Consider the following 13,279-nt stretch of genomic DNA (forward strand, 5'->3'; position numbering starts at 1 on the left):
TTTAAATAAATAAATATTAATGCCACAGCTTTAACTTCTAATATGACAAATACCAAAATACAGAGTCCACATAAACTGAGAAAAAGATATAACCCATATAAACAAAATCTCTCTGGGTCTTAAATAATTCCCAAGAGTGTACCTGGATCTTGAGACAGAAATGTTGGGACCAGAGCTTTGTGCTACATGGAATATCAGAAGGTTATATTTATTTAGTTAGTTAGTTTTCGTTTTTTTATTTTTTAAGAAGGCTTCCCACCTAGTGTGGAGCCCAACTTGGGGCTTGATTCAAGACCCTGAGATCAAGACCTGAGCTGAGATCAAGAGTCAGATGCTTAACCAATCGAGCCACCCAGGCACCCCCAGAAGATTTTAAACAGGAGCCCGGTCATCTTAGAATTTGGAGGAAATCATGGCCGTGTCCACCGCTGGGTGGTTTCCTAGGGGAGGGTTTGGGGCAGAATTAACCTTTTTAAGAGACTCTGTGCAATGCAGCAGATGGGTTAAGAATTAGGGATGTCAAACCTGCTTCAATGCCTAGCCTCACACCCATACACACAGGTTCTGTGCTGAGCGTGGGACCTGCTTGGGATTCTCTCCCTCTCTCCCTCTCTCTCGGCCCCTCTCCCACTGGCACGCATGTTCTCCCTCTCAAAATAAATAAACTTTAAAAATTTTTTTTAAAGTCAGTGTGAGAGAAAGAACACCTCTTGATTTACATTTTTCCATGGAAATTTTATGCAGGCATAGGAACTTACCCACCTTCAGACTTGGGGTATTATTTCGACATCAGTTAGCCACGCCGTCAGCGGCCAGTCTTGAATTAATTTGCGTATTAATTACATTAACACAATAGAGGTAAATGCCATATTAACTAAAAAGTCGGATGCAAGAGTTCAGTGGACTTGGGTTTAAAATGTGACGTTGTCTGTTCCCAACCGGGCACTCTGGGAATTACTGCCCCTCACTGGCCTTGGTTTTCTTCATGGTAAGGTTGTTTGGATGTGACAGAAGATTCCTTATGTGAGCACGGAGTGCTCAGTGGGGGCCCTAAAAGGGGAGATTGTCAAACATCTTCATCAATATCACCGTTGAAATTTTATTCCTGAGAAAATATTGTACCTTAGGATTGTGTCTCCAGAGAAGACATATTGTTCTTGAAATAAGGTGCTGGCTCCCCCTCCAGCCTCCCAGCCCTGGAGGCATCGCCCACATGAATGGCTTTGCTAAGACAGGGAATTTGGGTGCTGATCCTCTGCGTCGGGGGAAGCCATTTTTGTGGTGGCTTTGCATTTGCGACAGCAAAGTTCATCCTTCCAGAGTTCATTTAATTACAGCCGTAAATAATTTGGACGTTAGAAATCCATTTATACCATTAGCTTTTACGGTGGGATTTTATATTTTTTCCCCTAGTCCCCATTTCAATTAAGAAATTTCAAGTTTTACAATAGATCGATGGGTGGATACCACATCATTAATTTAACGGGACGGCCTATATGCGCTTGCAATTTCTTTGTCGATCCCTCTCCTTTAATTTGTAAAATTATTAGGAAAAGTGGAAAATTCAAATACAGACAGAACATTTAAAAGCATAAAGAAGAAAATTGTATAGATCAAATACACACACACATACACACACAAATGAGCGAGTAAGCTCAGAGGGAATGTGGAAAGATGGGTGAATCACATCCACACTGACATCTTGCTTGCGATCTTGTCCTATGATTGTGCAAAATGGTGCCATGGGGGAAACCGAGTGAGGACATAGGGGATCTTTTGGTGTTATTTTTTTAAATTTTTTTTCTTAATGTTTATTTATTTTTGAGAGAGAGAGAGAGCATGAGCAGGGGAGGGGGGCAGGCAGAGAGAGAGGGAGACACAGAATCCCAAGCAGGCTCCAGGCTCCCAGCTGTCAGAGCGCGACGTGGGGCTCAAACCCCCACGAGCCATGAGATCATGACCTGAGCCGAAGTCGGACGCTCAACCGACTGAGCCATCCAAGCACCTCATCTTGGTGTTATTTCTTACTCTGCATCTGAACACATTTAAAAATGTATGTATGAAGCAATGCACATTTTTTTGGCAAAATATCAACTCTTTGACAAGATAAAACTAATAATAATTCTAATACTTTGAGGGAAATGCATTTTTTTCCCTCAGATTAACAAGTCAGATGGCCACACATTCTAAAAAGGATTTAGTCCTTGTATATATCTTCCAAACCTGGTCCTCTGTGCTTGCTCCCTCCTTCAGAAAGGCGACATCTTCCTTCCCACAAGCCAGAAAGCCAAGGTCATCCCTCTGTCTCCCTCATTCAATCCCCATTACAAATCCCGGAAAAATCTTTCATACCCTTGTCTGTGTGCATTCCTTACACGGGTCCACTTCTGCCTCTCTCCATCCAGAAGCATCCATCACCTCCCACCCTGCCGGCTACAGGAACCTCCTCCTCCCTGGACGAGTCTCCCAAGCCTGGTCTGCTGTCAGCAGCCAGGATGATCTTTTAAAAATATAAAGCTGGCCACAGCCCCTCTGTGCCAGAAGCATTGCCTTCCCGTACTCTTAGGAACAGAATCTTCACCAAAACCCTGGATGGTCAAAGGCAGCCCTGTGCCATCTATTCTCACCACCAAACATACCAAGCTCCCCTGTGCAGGACTTTAGACGTGTTACTCCTCCCCGGGCAGCAACCCCCCCCTCCCCAGCAACCCCTCCCCCGGGCACCTGTCTGAGCTGCTGCCCAGACCTTCTGACATCTCAGCACCAGGTTGCTGCTCAGGGAACACTGGCCGATTCCCCACTGTAGGCTTCCAGAAACACATTCCTTCCCTTCCCAGTGCTGCCAGGTCCATTCGTTTACATGACTCTTTAAAAAAAAAAAAAAAAAAAAATTGAGAGAGAGACAGACAGAGCGTGAGCAGGGGAGGGGCAGAGAGAGAGGGAGACACAGAATCCAAAGCAGGCTCCAGGCTCCGAGCTGTCAGCACAGAGCCCAACGCAGACTCGAACTCACAAACCATGAGATTAGGACCTGAGCCAAAGTCGGACACTCAACCAACTGAGCCACCCAGGCTCCCCATGTGACTCTCTTTTTAATCAGGGTATACATTGAACACATTAAAGTGTGTTTCCTTCACTAACTTTTGATCATTGCACGAACCCATAAAGCCACCACCCCCCCCCCCAAACAAGCTTTGGAATGACTTTATCCCCCAGAAATTTCCCTCTTTGTGAAAGACAGGCCCCACCCTTGCCCAACAGTAGTTACCTTCTTGATTTCTATCACCACAGATCAGTTTTACCTACTTTGGCTCGAATTCCACGGAACCACACAGCATGCATTCTGATTCGTGGACCCGTCCCCGTGCTGCCGCAGGTCCTAGCAGCTTCTCCTCGCGAGTGCGTGAGGGGTGGCCCACAGGAGGAGCACAGCGGGACCCCTGCACCCGTCCTCCAACGGGGGTGTTCCTTGTTCCTCACCCCTGGCCACCAGGAACAGCACAGTTCTGGGAATTGCTGTCCAAGTCATTTTCTGGACATATGATTTCATTCCTTGTGGGCAAATGTCTAAAAGTGAAATCGCTGGGTCATAGGGCTGACACATATTTAACTTTACAAGAAACTGCCAAACCATTCTCCAAAGGGTTGTGTTATTTTGCTCTCCTACCAGCAGACTTCCGTCTGATTCGTATTCACCAGATCAGGGTTTGGCTTGGCTTGATGTTTAACTTTAACCCTTTCAACGAATGTGAAATGACATCTCATTGTGGTTTTAATTTGCATTTTCCCAATGGCTGATGACACTGAACACCTCCTTCTGTGCTTATTGGCCATTTATGCAGCTTTTGTCATGAAGTTGCTTTGACGCTGTTATGCCCTTTTGGTGTTGAGCTGTTCTCCTTGTGGTTGTCGATCTATAAAAGTTCTATGTATAGCCCGGATAATCGTCCTTTGTCAAGTGTATATGTTACAAATGTTTTTTTCTCTGTTTGTGACCTATTTATCATCTTAAGGGTCTCTTTTGGTGGGCAATTTTTTTTCTCACTTTGATGAAATTTTTTAACAATCAAGTTTTTCTTTTATGGCCAATGCTGCTTGTGTCCTGCTTAAAGAAGCTTTGCCTGACGGCGTCCTGGAGATTTTTTCTCTGTGTTCTCTAGAGCTGTGCTATCCAACATGGCAGCCACTAGCCACAGGTAGGGCTCCAAATTTAGTGGCTTAACACAACCGCTACATTCTACTCCTGGTTTTGTATACCACAAATTCAAGAAGGGCTTACCTGGGTGACTCAGCTCTGATCCACCTGGGCCCAGTTTGGGCCTCCTCACTCGCATGGCATTTGGGGGCTCTTTGACATCCCTTCTGTCTCTTTCTCTGTGTCATCTTCTGGTGCTTTTGCATGTGGTATAGTCTTCTCATAGCACAGCGGTCTCAGGGTGTCTGGCCTTTCTATGGTGGTTGGACACCCCCCGCACCCCCAGAGAAAGGGCTCTTCTTATGACCCAGCTCTAGGATGTCACTTCCACATTTTATTGGCCAAGTTAACCACTAAGGTCAACCTAGATTCAAGGATGGGGATCAATAGACTTTCCTCTCAGCGGGACCAATGCGGAAGAAAAGACATTGTTAGCAGCCACAGCTCACAGCAAGAACAAGTCCCCATGTTGGCCTTGTATCTTGAGCCTCATTAAACCACATATTAGTTCCAATGGCTATTTTTGCACACGTTGTACTGTTTTGTATGTACACAATCTTGTCCGCTGCAAATAGCAACAGCTTTGCTTCTTTGTTTCCATTCTGTGTGCCTTGCATTTCTTTTTCTTGCCTTATAACACTGGCTAGGGCTTCCAGACCAGTGTTAGTAGAAGTGATAAGGGCAGCACACCATACCCTCGTTCCCAATCACAGAGGGAAAGTGTCCCACGTTCATCTGTGTGGCTATCTGACTAATAACTGATCACAAGGCTGAAAACCTCAGAAGCACAGGAACCATGCCAATTTTGGCTCATCATTATATCTCTAGAGCCTAGATCAAAGCCTAGCCACAGTAAACACTCAAAGTATGTGTGCTGGATAAAGGACCTTAAGGTTATCTTGGTCTGATATGAAATGCTATTCAAATTATCTAGTTGTCAGTTAACACCCTCAGAGGGTTTAGTGTTTGCTATCTATCAACTAGGAGCTTTGATAGCTTGTGTTTCTAGAGCACAAAAATGAAAAAGAAATATTGCAAACATTCCAAATGCTCTGGTTTTTTTTTTTCCACTTGAGAGGAGACATCTACGACTTTTCTCCATGCCGTGACCCCCTGCCGAGGAGCGTAGACAGTACGTCCCACTTCTACTATGTCTAAACGCCAGCCACAGTGAAGCCCCTTCTACCATGAAGATAAATGTGTTTATGCCTGCCGCCGTGGAGACAGACGTTCGTCTTCATGGGTAGACATTACAGGAAATGAGACTTCCCCGTCCATCTGCTGGAAGGAGAGCTCACACCAGGTTCCCCCCAGCCCTGTAGTCAAACCAGATGAGGCTTTGGAGGGTGGTGGAGTGCTGTGCTGTCTCTGATCACTTTTTTGTTTTTGATGCATTGATGGCTGACAATACGAAAATGATAAACCAGGCTGTAGACCCTGTGATTCCTATAAAGGGGGCACCAGACACTCTGACCCTGGCAGCCTGGGGCCTCTGCGCCTGAGCTCTCTCTTGAAGCACAAACACATCAGGACGGTGACAGTGAAGAGTGTGGATGAGACAAGAGCTATGCCTTCCCGAGGTTCTGGGTTAGAATCCCTGCTTCCACACTTTGCAGTGTATGACCTTGGGTAAGTGTACGGACCTCTCCGAGCCTCAGCTTCTTTACCTTAAAATGAGGATATGTATTCTGAGTTGGGTGGATTGGTGTAATGAAAAACTGATGTTGCCTTCATTTAAAAAAAAAAAATACTATCATGTTGCACACATAACAGGTGCTCCATAAATGGTAGTTTTTCTATGATTGTCATTATTATTGTATATTACTACCAGGGAGATACTGGCATCCCCCACTAGATTTTGAGTTTTCCTTCTCCTTCCAAAATCCCTTTGATTAGGAGAGATCAGTGCGCTGCTTTGGAATCCGTGCTCCACTCCTCCCTTGTGGTTATGGACCTCCTTGACTGGTTCATGGCTTTTCGCTTCTTCTCTGATTAGCCCTTGAGAGCTTCTATGATCGACTGCACAGGTGGCCGACCGATGCGCTGGGGGAGAAGTCGTTCAAACCTGCTGGGCTAAGAACCAGGGAATTGTCCCCCAAAGTCACGGCTTGGACGGCACCTTGTCCCCAGTCAGCCCTGCAGGAAAGTCTAATTAGCAAAGGCCCTTCCCCTCTACACCTGGGTTTCTAGCTTATAACTATTTACATGAGATTTCCCGCCCTCTCCAGAGCGTCTGCCTCTCAATTGTGAAATGTGGGATCAACCAATGGAAAATACACATCAGAATCACAGACATACTTTAACCGACTGGCTGCCTGTGGTCAGGGCTACAGCTTTTGTTAGAGAGCTTGCTGGGGCTGGTGGCAGCAAAGCCACAGAGTGTGTGTGCAGATTTCTGCCCTGCCCTCCCGGGCTCTGTGGCGGGGGTCCTATGGGCTTTGTGGTAGGGTGTTTCTCTCTCGGTTGCAGGCTGGAATGCCGAGCCTCCCTGCTGTCAAAGAGATCACCCCCCAGCCACCGCGAAGATATTTGCAAACACCCTCTAGTGACTGAGTGCCACCCCCGGGTGAGACCCACAAGGCAATGCTGGTCCCTGCTGAGGACAAACACGTTTATCTTTTAGAAACATATTCCCACTTTACTGTGCCATTTTTTTTCTCAATCTTGTCTTTTGTCTTTTAAGGTGATAACTGACTAATGAGTCTATGTATGTTCTGGAAATACGATAAACCAGCTCTCGAATCACGTGGTGAGTCCACTTGCCTGTATCCAAAGCACACTTGCGCACCAGCTCCGTTCTCTGGGAAGAACACGCACCCTCACAAGCCGCCCGGCCAGCCTTGCAAAACATTGCCAGTGCCAGTCCCAGTCACCCTAGCAGCCGGGTGTTAATGACCTTCTGTGCAAAATCGGGTGAGAATGGCGGGCAGGCAGCGAGGAGGACGGTCTTGCAAACATTGCTGCGCAACATGCTTACCTTTCCGTGGGACGCGTGCGGGTGTTTGCCCCCCAGCTGCCACAGCCTTGGAAGCTGATCCCCAGAAAGCCGAGGAGCCTTCTCTATCACGCACACCTTTGGAGGGGCGACCCCGGCACCTGTCCTGGGTTTCTCCCCACTCAGCACCAAGCCGAGAGCTTCCTGCAGCCCCAGCGATCACTTCCCAGCTCTGTGCGGCCCGGCTTTGCCAGCCAGGGGTGCCTTCTGGAAGCCGGGCACCCCATGCTTCCCCAGGGTCAGCTGAGCAAGAAGGCAAAAGTGCCCCCCCGCCCCCGCCGGCCGAGTCATTCTTACGAGGGCTTCGTGATTTGTGTCTTCCATGAGCTATGTTCCTTATCAGAGAGATAACCTTGAATCGCACCTGCCTTTTAAACATTTTACAGTTCTGACAGCCTCCCGGCAGATCCCCACAGACCCGTCTGCCACCCCCGTGCCCACAGTTTGGTGGCAGACGCTGCCCCTAAAAGATTTGTTGCAAAATATAACTCAGTCGGAACAGACTGAGTAGCGGCCACCCGACAGCTCCAAAACCAGCCCAGATTGTCCCACGTCAGCCCCACTTTCATGGAGGGTGTAACCTGTTCATAGCCGGATATTTCGTCTTGAGGGTGGTCTCCTGCCCTCTGTGTGATGTCAGGCGGGGGCGGGGGTGTCAGGCGGGGACAGTGGGTGGGGGAGAGAGGGTCTATCTTTTGGAGAAAGCAGTAAGAGTGCCCCCCACCCTGCCAGCTGCTTGTTGGGGTACCATGAACCCGCCTTGGCACTAAGCCTGCCAGATGAGCAAACGAAAATACGAGGCACCCAGTTAAATCTGAATTTCAAGTGGACAACAAAGACTTCTTCAGGGACAGTGTGTCCCAGCTGCAGTTGTCCCGGAGTCAAGGCACAGGGAACCCCGTGCAAGTGGAGAGAGTCCATGGGAACCGTAGCTGCCTTACCCCCTCCTAGTGTCTCCGTCAAACACAGGCAAGGCTCCACTTCCTCTTAATGTCCAAGAATGTAATAAATAATAACAATAATAAATAACAGTAAATAATAATACATAAATAATAGTAACAATAAGAAAAATAAAAATAATATAATATAAAAATAAATAATATATAAAACACAGTCCACTTTTTGGCTTTACTACAACTCTGTGCATCTGTCCATGTTGATTTTGTCTTGTGCGTCATTGAACTATCTATTGAGAAAACATCGTCATATGCTGGGTAACTTGTTGCCCTCAACGGTGTCTTTCTGACGGTCAGCTGTGGTGCAGGGACTGGTGTGTTCACTCGTTTGCACTGTGACCTCCACGATTTAAATGTCCATTCGGACGCTGCTGAACGTCTGGGTTGTGCCCAGATTTCTGCTCTCCGCACCACACGGTTATCAAGGGGGGGGTCGTATCTCTCCCGCCACGCGTGAACGAGTGTTTCACCAGGTGCTCACGTGGGAGTGGAAGTACAGGGTCACACGTGGGTGCTTCTACCTGACCAGGTAGCACTGACTTGTTTCCAAAGGGGTCGTTTCTGTTCACACGCCCACCAGCTGTATGTGAGGACACAGGCTGTCACATAGCCTGGCCAAAATGACCTGTCACGGCCAGCAACAATTGGGGAACAGGATGTGAAATAGGATTTCTCTATAGTCTCGTTTTGCATTTCTTTTTGTTTTTGCATTTCTTATCTTTTTAGTAATAGATCCTTTTCCTGGGCGTTTTTCTGATCTTTAGAAGTTCGAAAAGATAAAAAGACATTTGCTGTATGAAAGACAGCAAGATTGATGAAGAACAAGGGGCCACAGTGAGATCATTAACAACATTAACATTAATTAGCTAACCAAGAGACACAGCAAGAAGCACAATGCAGATTGAAAAGACAGTAAGAAAGCAGTGCAGTGACCCCTTGCGCCACAGCTGAGCCCCGAGAGCACCCGGGGATGGAGTGTGGCCAGGATTCTTGGTGGCCCTTTCCTTGCACCCCCTCTGCTCAGAGCTGAGGCCGGGACAGGTGTCTCCCTGGATGAAGCGAGTCCTCGCCTAGTCTCCTCTGGTTGCCCTCCAGAGTCTGATGTTAGGCTGAGTCCCCCAGCTCACATGTCCACTCTGGGGGGGGGGGGGGTCAAGATTGGCACCTGTCCCCTTTGCCGGGGACTCTCCATCAGGGCTCTGGGCCTCAGCGGCAGGTGTAATCCTAGAGGAAACACCAGCTTGGGGCTCACTTACTTCTCAGGATTAATTTGTTGTCAGACTTTCTAGCAACCCTTCATGTTCCAGCTAATACCCTTATACACTGAAGAGGTTTTTTTGGATATAGAATACTTTCTTTGATTTTTTTTTTTCCATAACACCTGGTTCATGCTAGCAAAAGCTTTTCACCACTTAAGAAACATGAAATGCAGAACCTAAAAGAGCTAAAAACAATCTCATAAGAGAAGCGCAAAGTGGGAGGAGTCACCCTACTCACTAAGACCCACTACGGAGCTGTGGTGACCAGGACTTGTGGATTCGGCCGGGGAACAGAGCACGCAGATCAAGAGAACAGAAAAGGGAAGCCCAGAGTAGAGCCACACGAATACGCCCCAACGGATTTTGGGAAAACGTACAGACGTAATTTGATGGCGGGAGGATGACCTTTCCAGTAAATGGTGCCTCAGCGACTGGACAAGTGGGTGCCACAAGCAGACACGCAGGCATGACCGAAACCCCACCATGTGCACAACTCAGCTCAAGTGGGTCGTGGGCGTCGGTGTGGAACATCAGGGTACAACATGAGCTACAAGAAAGCAACAGCGTGAGAGAAAGTCGGACCTGAGGTTAGACTTGACACCAAAAGCACGTTCCACAAAGGGATAGACTGTGAATTGGACCTCCTCCCATTAAAATTTGCTCTAAGAAAGTCCCCAGGAAGAGGACAGAGTGACAGGCTGCAGGCTGGAAAACCCCACGTGCCAGCCGCACAGCTGGGAGAGGACTCCCGCCTAGAATGTACGAGCAACTCAAAATTCAACAGTAGAACACACCCTCACACACAAACCAGCTAGAAGGTGAGCAAAAGACACGAAGAAGCTGTCTCTGAAGAGGACATTCAGATGGGGAAGGGCGCTCAGAACCATGTTCAGCACGGCTGGCCATCAAGGAGATGCTGAATACAGCCACAGGGAGAAAGGAGTAGGTTCCTATCAGAAGGGCTGATTTAAAACTAATAATGATGATAAGCCAAGGGCAGTTAGGAGGTGGAGAAGCTGGCTCTCCTACCTATTGCTGGTGGAAACGTGAAATGGTACAGCCTCTCTGGACAAAGTTTGTGGGGTTTTTGCTATCTGTTTGTTTTCTAGAACTAACCATGTGCTCTAACATATGACCCAACAATGGCACTCTTAGGCATTTATCCCAGAGAAATGGAAATTTAAGCTCACACCAAAACCCACACATCAATTGCCAAAGGAATTTTGGATGCGATGTCCCCAAACTGAAACCACCTCAAGGTCCTTCATGAGCACATGGTTGAGGAGACCGTAAGCACAGAGATCCACACCGTGGAACGTGACTCAACAATCAAAAGGAGTGGAATCTTGATGCAGTCGCCAACTTGGATGGGGCTCAAGGGAATTATGCTAAGGGAAAAAATGTCAGTCCCCAAAGGTTAGCTAATGTCGATTCTGTCTATAAAGCTTTCTTGAAATCACAAAAGTATGGGGTGGAGAACAGATTAGTGGTTGCCAGAGATTATGGGAGAGGGTGAGAGGGAGGGAGGTGTGGCTATAAAAAAACAGCACCAGGGATCCCTGTGATGGATGGTTCTGTTTCTTGACTGTGGTCAAAGGGATTCATGTGTGATAACACTGCAGAAAAGTGAGCACGCACGTGCTCACACAGTACGTGCAAAAGTGGTGAAATCTGAATAAGGATCGCTTAACGTCAACATCCTGGTGTGACCTCATTTTGCAAGATGTTCCCGTTGGGGAATTTAGGTGAAGGGCCCATGGGATCTCGTACTACACCTGAATCTACAATGATTTCAAAATGGGGTCAAGTGAAAATGGGTGATGAGCCATCACCCAGAAGATTTTCATTGTTGGTACTTTGCATGCTTCCCTCCCCTCTCTCAGATAGAAGGATGAATATTGAAAAAAAAATAAAATGAAACATTGCACACACTATTTTGGAATCATGGGGTCAGAGCATCCTTACGTTACCTTATCCACATTGTTCCCTTTGTCTCCATTATAAGCAGTGTTGGGATGAACATCCCAGTGGTTCCACCTGCCAGCACATCCATGATACCTCCCTTCAGATGAAGCCACTGGTTCACTTCTGACATGTGCTTGTCTTCGATGAGTAGTGCGTTCCGAAGAATCAAAGTTTAATATAAAGAGGACGGCACGTCGGTAGAGGGTTGAGAACGGACTGCTCCGTGGGGTGTCTGGGCTGCTTCCTTTCAGGGGGGAGACAAGTGGTTTTTCGTTACTCATGTGTTGTAAACACTCACAAAGCCAGTTCTGTTGATGTGCTCATTGACTGGCGACCCCTCTGATGGATGGGCCTCAAGTGGGTGCTGTCTTTGTCCACTTTCCCATATCTATTTGGAGGCTCTGGAGAGGTCGACACGGTAGAAAACAAAACATAGAATTAGCACAAAATGTAGGACAGAGTCCTCGGCTTCACATCCAGCCCCGGGGAACAGGGAAACCCACCAATGCCCTTTCTCACTCACTCTGGTGCAGGAGCCCAGAGACAGATGGTCACCCGGAGGCCAGGGTGTCTTTCCCCATGCTCTATGAAGACCAAGTGACCAAGGGAGGGGACAGAAGGGAAGGGAAGGCAGAAAGGGTCGGAAGGACTAAGGGGCACCGCCCCCGTCTAACTTCAAAGTTGTCTTATTATGGTTCCTATAGAAAATAGAAAATGTTTCATAATTTAAGACTTGCTTTGCTCATTCACATAATCTTTATTTCAGGCTTTATTTCAGTGAACTGATTTTTTAAATGAAATTAAAATTAAAATAGGATGTTTTTGAGAGCAACTGATTGCCTCCTTCTATGATCTATCCAGGACAGATTATGAACGAGGAATCTACATCCAGATGGTTGGAAACACAGACACAGGTGCACACACAGAACATCTCCTCCACTATCAGACTTGCTGGACCTGTACCTTATCCATTAACCTTAACTTGACTGATCCCATTTAATTCTCAAACAAGTTCCATTTCCACCCTTATTTACAGACAGAAATAGGCAGAAAAAGGACTTGGAGAAAAGATTCGTGACAAGTAAAACAGTTCACTTGGAGGACAGTGGACAGCCTGGGCCATCTGTCTTCATGGGGACAGCTTTTCTGGATCCCACGTGCACCTGCCCAGCCAGTGGGAAATAAAGGATGTGAGGCAACAAAATCGGGAGCTCTCCCAGCAGAGAGGAAAAGTCTGGGCGCGTGAGAATTTCCTTTGTTGTTGAGGCAGGCCAGATTCGCAAGAGCCAGTGGCCCTAAGCTGACGTGAAGCTCCCCTTGGCATGAGTCCCTGAATCGACAGAACCAGCCGGCAAACCCACGGAGGAGAGGCTCAAACGCAGAGCTCGGAGACGCTCATCTCACTGGCCATCTTGGTGGATGGTGAGCCACGTGGCTGGGGCGGGGGAGGGGGGCAGACAGTGGCATCAAGGTGAAGTTGATCATCTCCCAACAAGGAACAAGATTCGATTTCCAATGGCACCTCTCTCCGGGCACTAGTTCAGCGGCCGCGACATCCCCTCGCCTGCAGGCGTTCCCGGGCAGCCCTGGGTGCCCACCGCTCTCTGGTGACACATGCTCTCACGTGGGCAACGTGGGAGGCTCAGGGCAATGTCACTTCTCGGCTGACGGAGAAGTCAAACCGCCCGTGGTGACCCTGAACGCCGTTCTAGACGTTGTTGTAAAAATCAGAAAGATACCGCATCACACGACAGTGCCTGTTCTCAGACGCCACAGTTTTATTTACTGCTGGGCTTCCATCATCCATTTCTTTTTCTCTCCTTTGGCTTTTTTCAAATAATTTAACCTTGGGCTCTTAGTCTCCCTGCAAAATCCCGTAACAAAAAATGGCAGGTGTATTTCGTGCTTT

This window comes from Neofelis nebulosa, chromosome 9 (genome assembly GCF_028018385.1).
Source record: "Neofelis nebulosa isolate mNeoNeb1 chromosome 9, mNeoNeb1.pri, whole genome shotgun sequence".
NCBI classification, from domain to species: domain Eukaryota; kingdom Metazoa; phylum Chordata; class Mammalia; order Carnivora; family Felidae; genus Neofelis; species Neofelis nebulosa.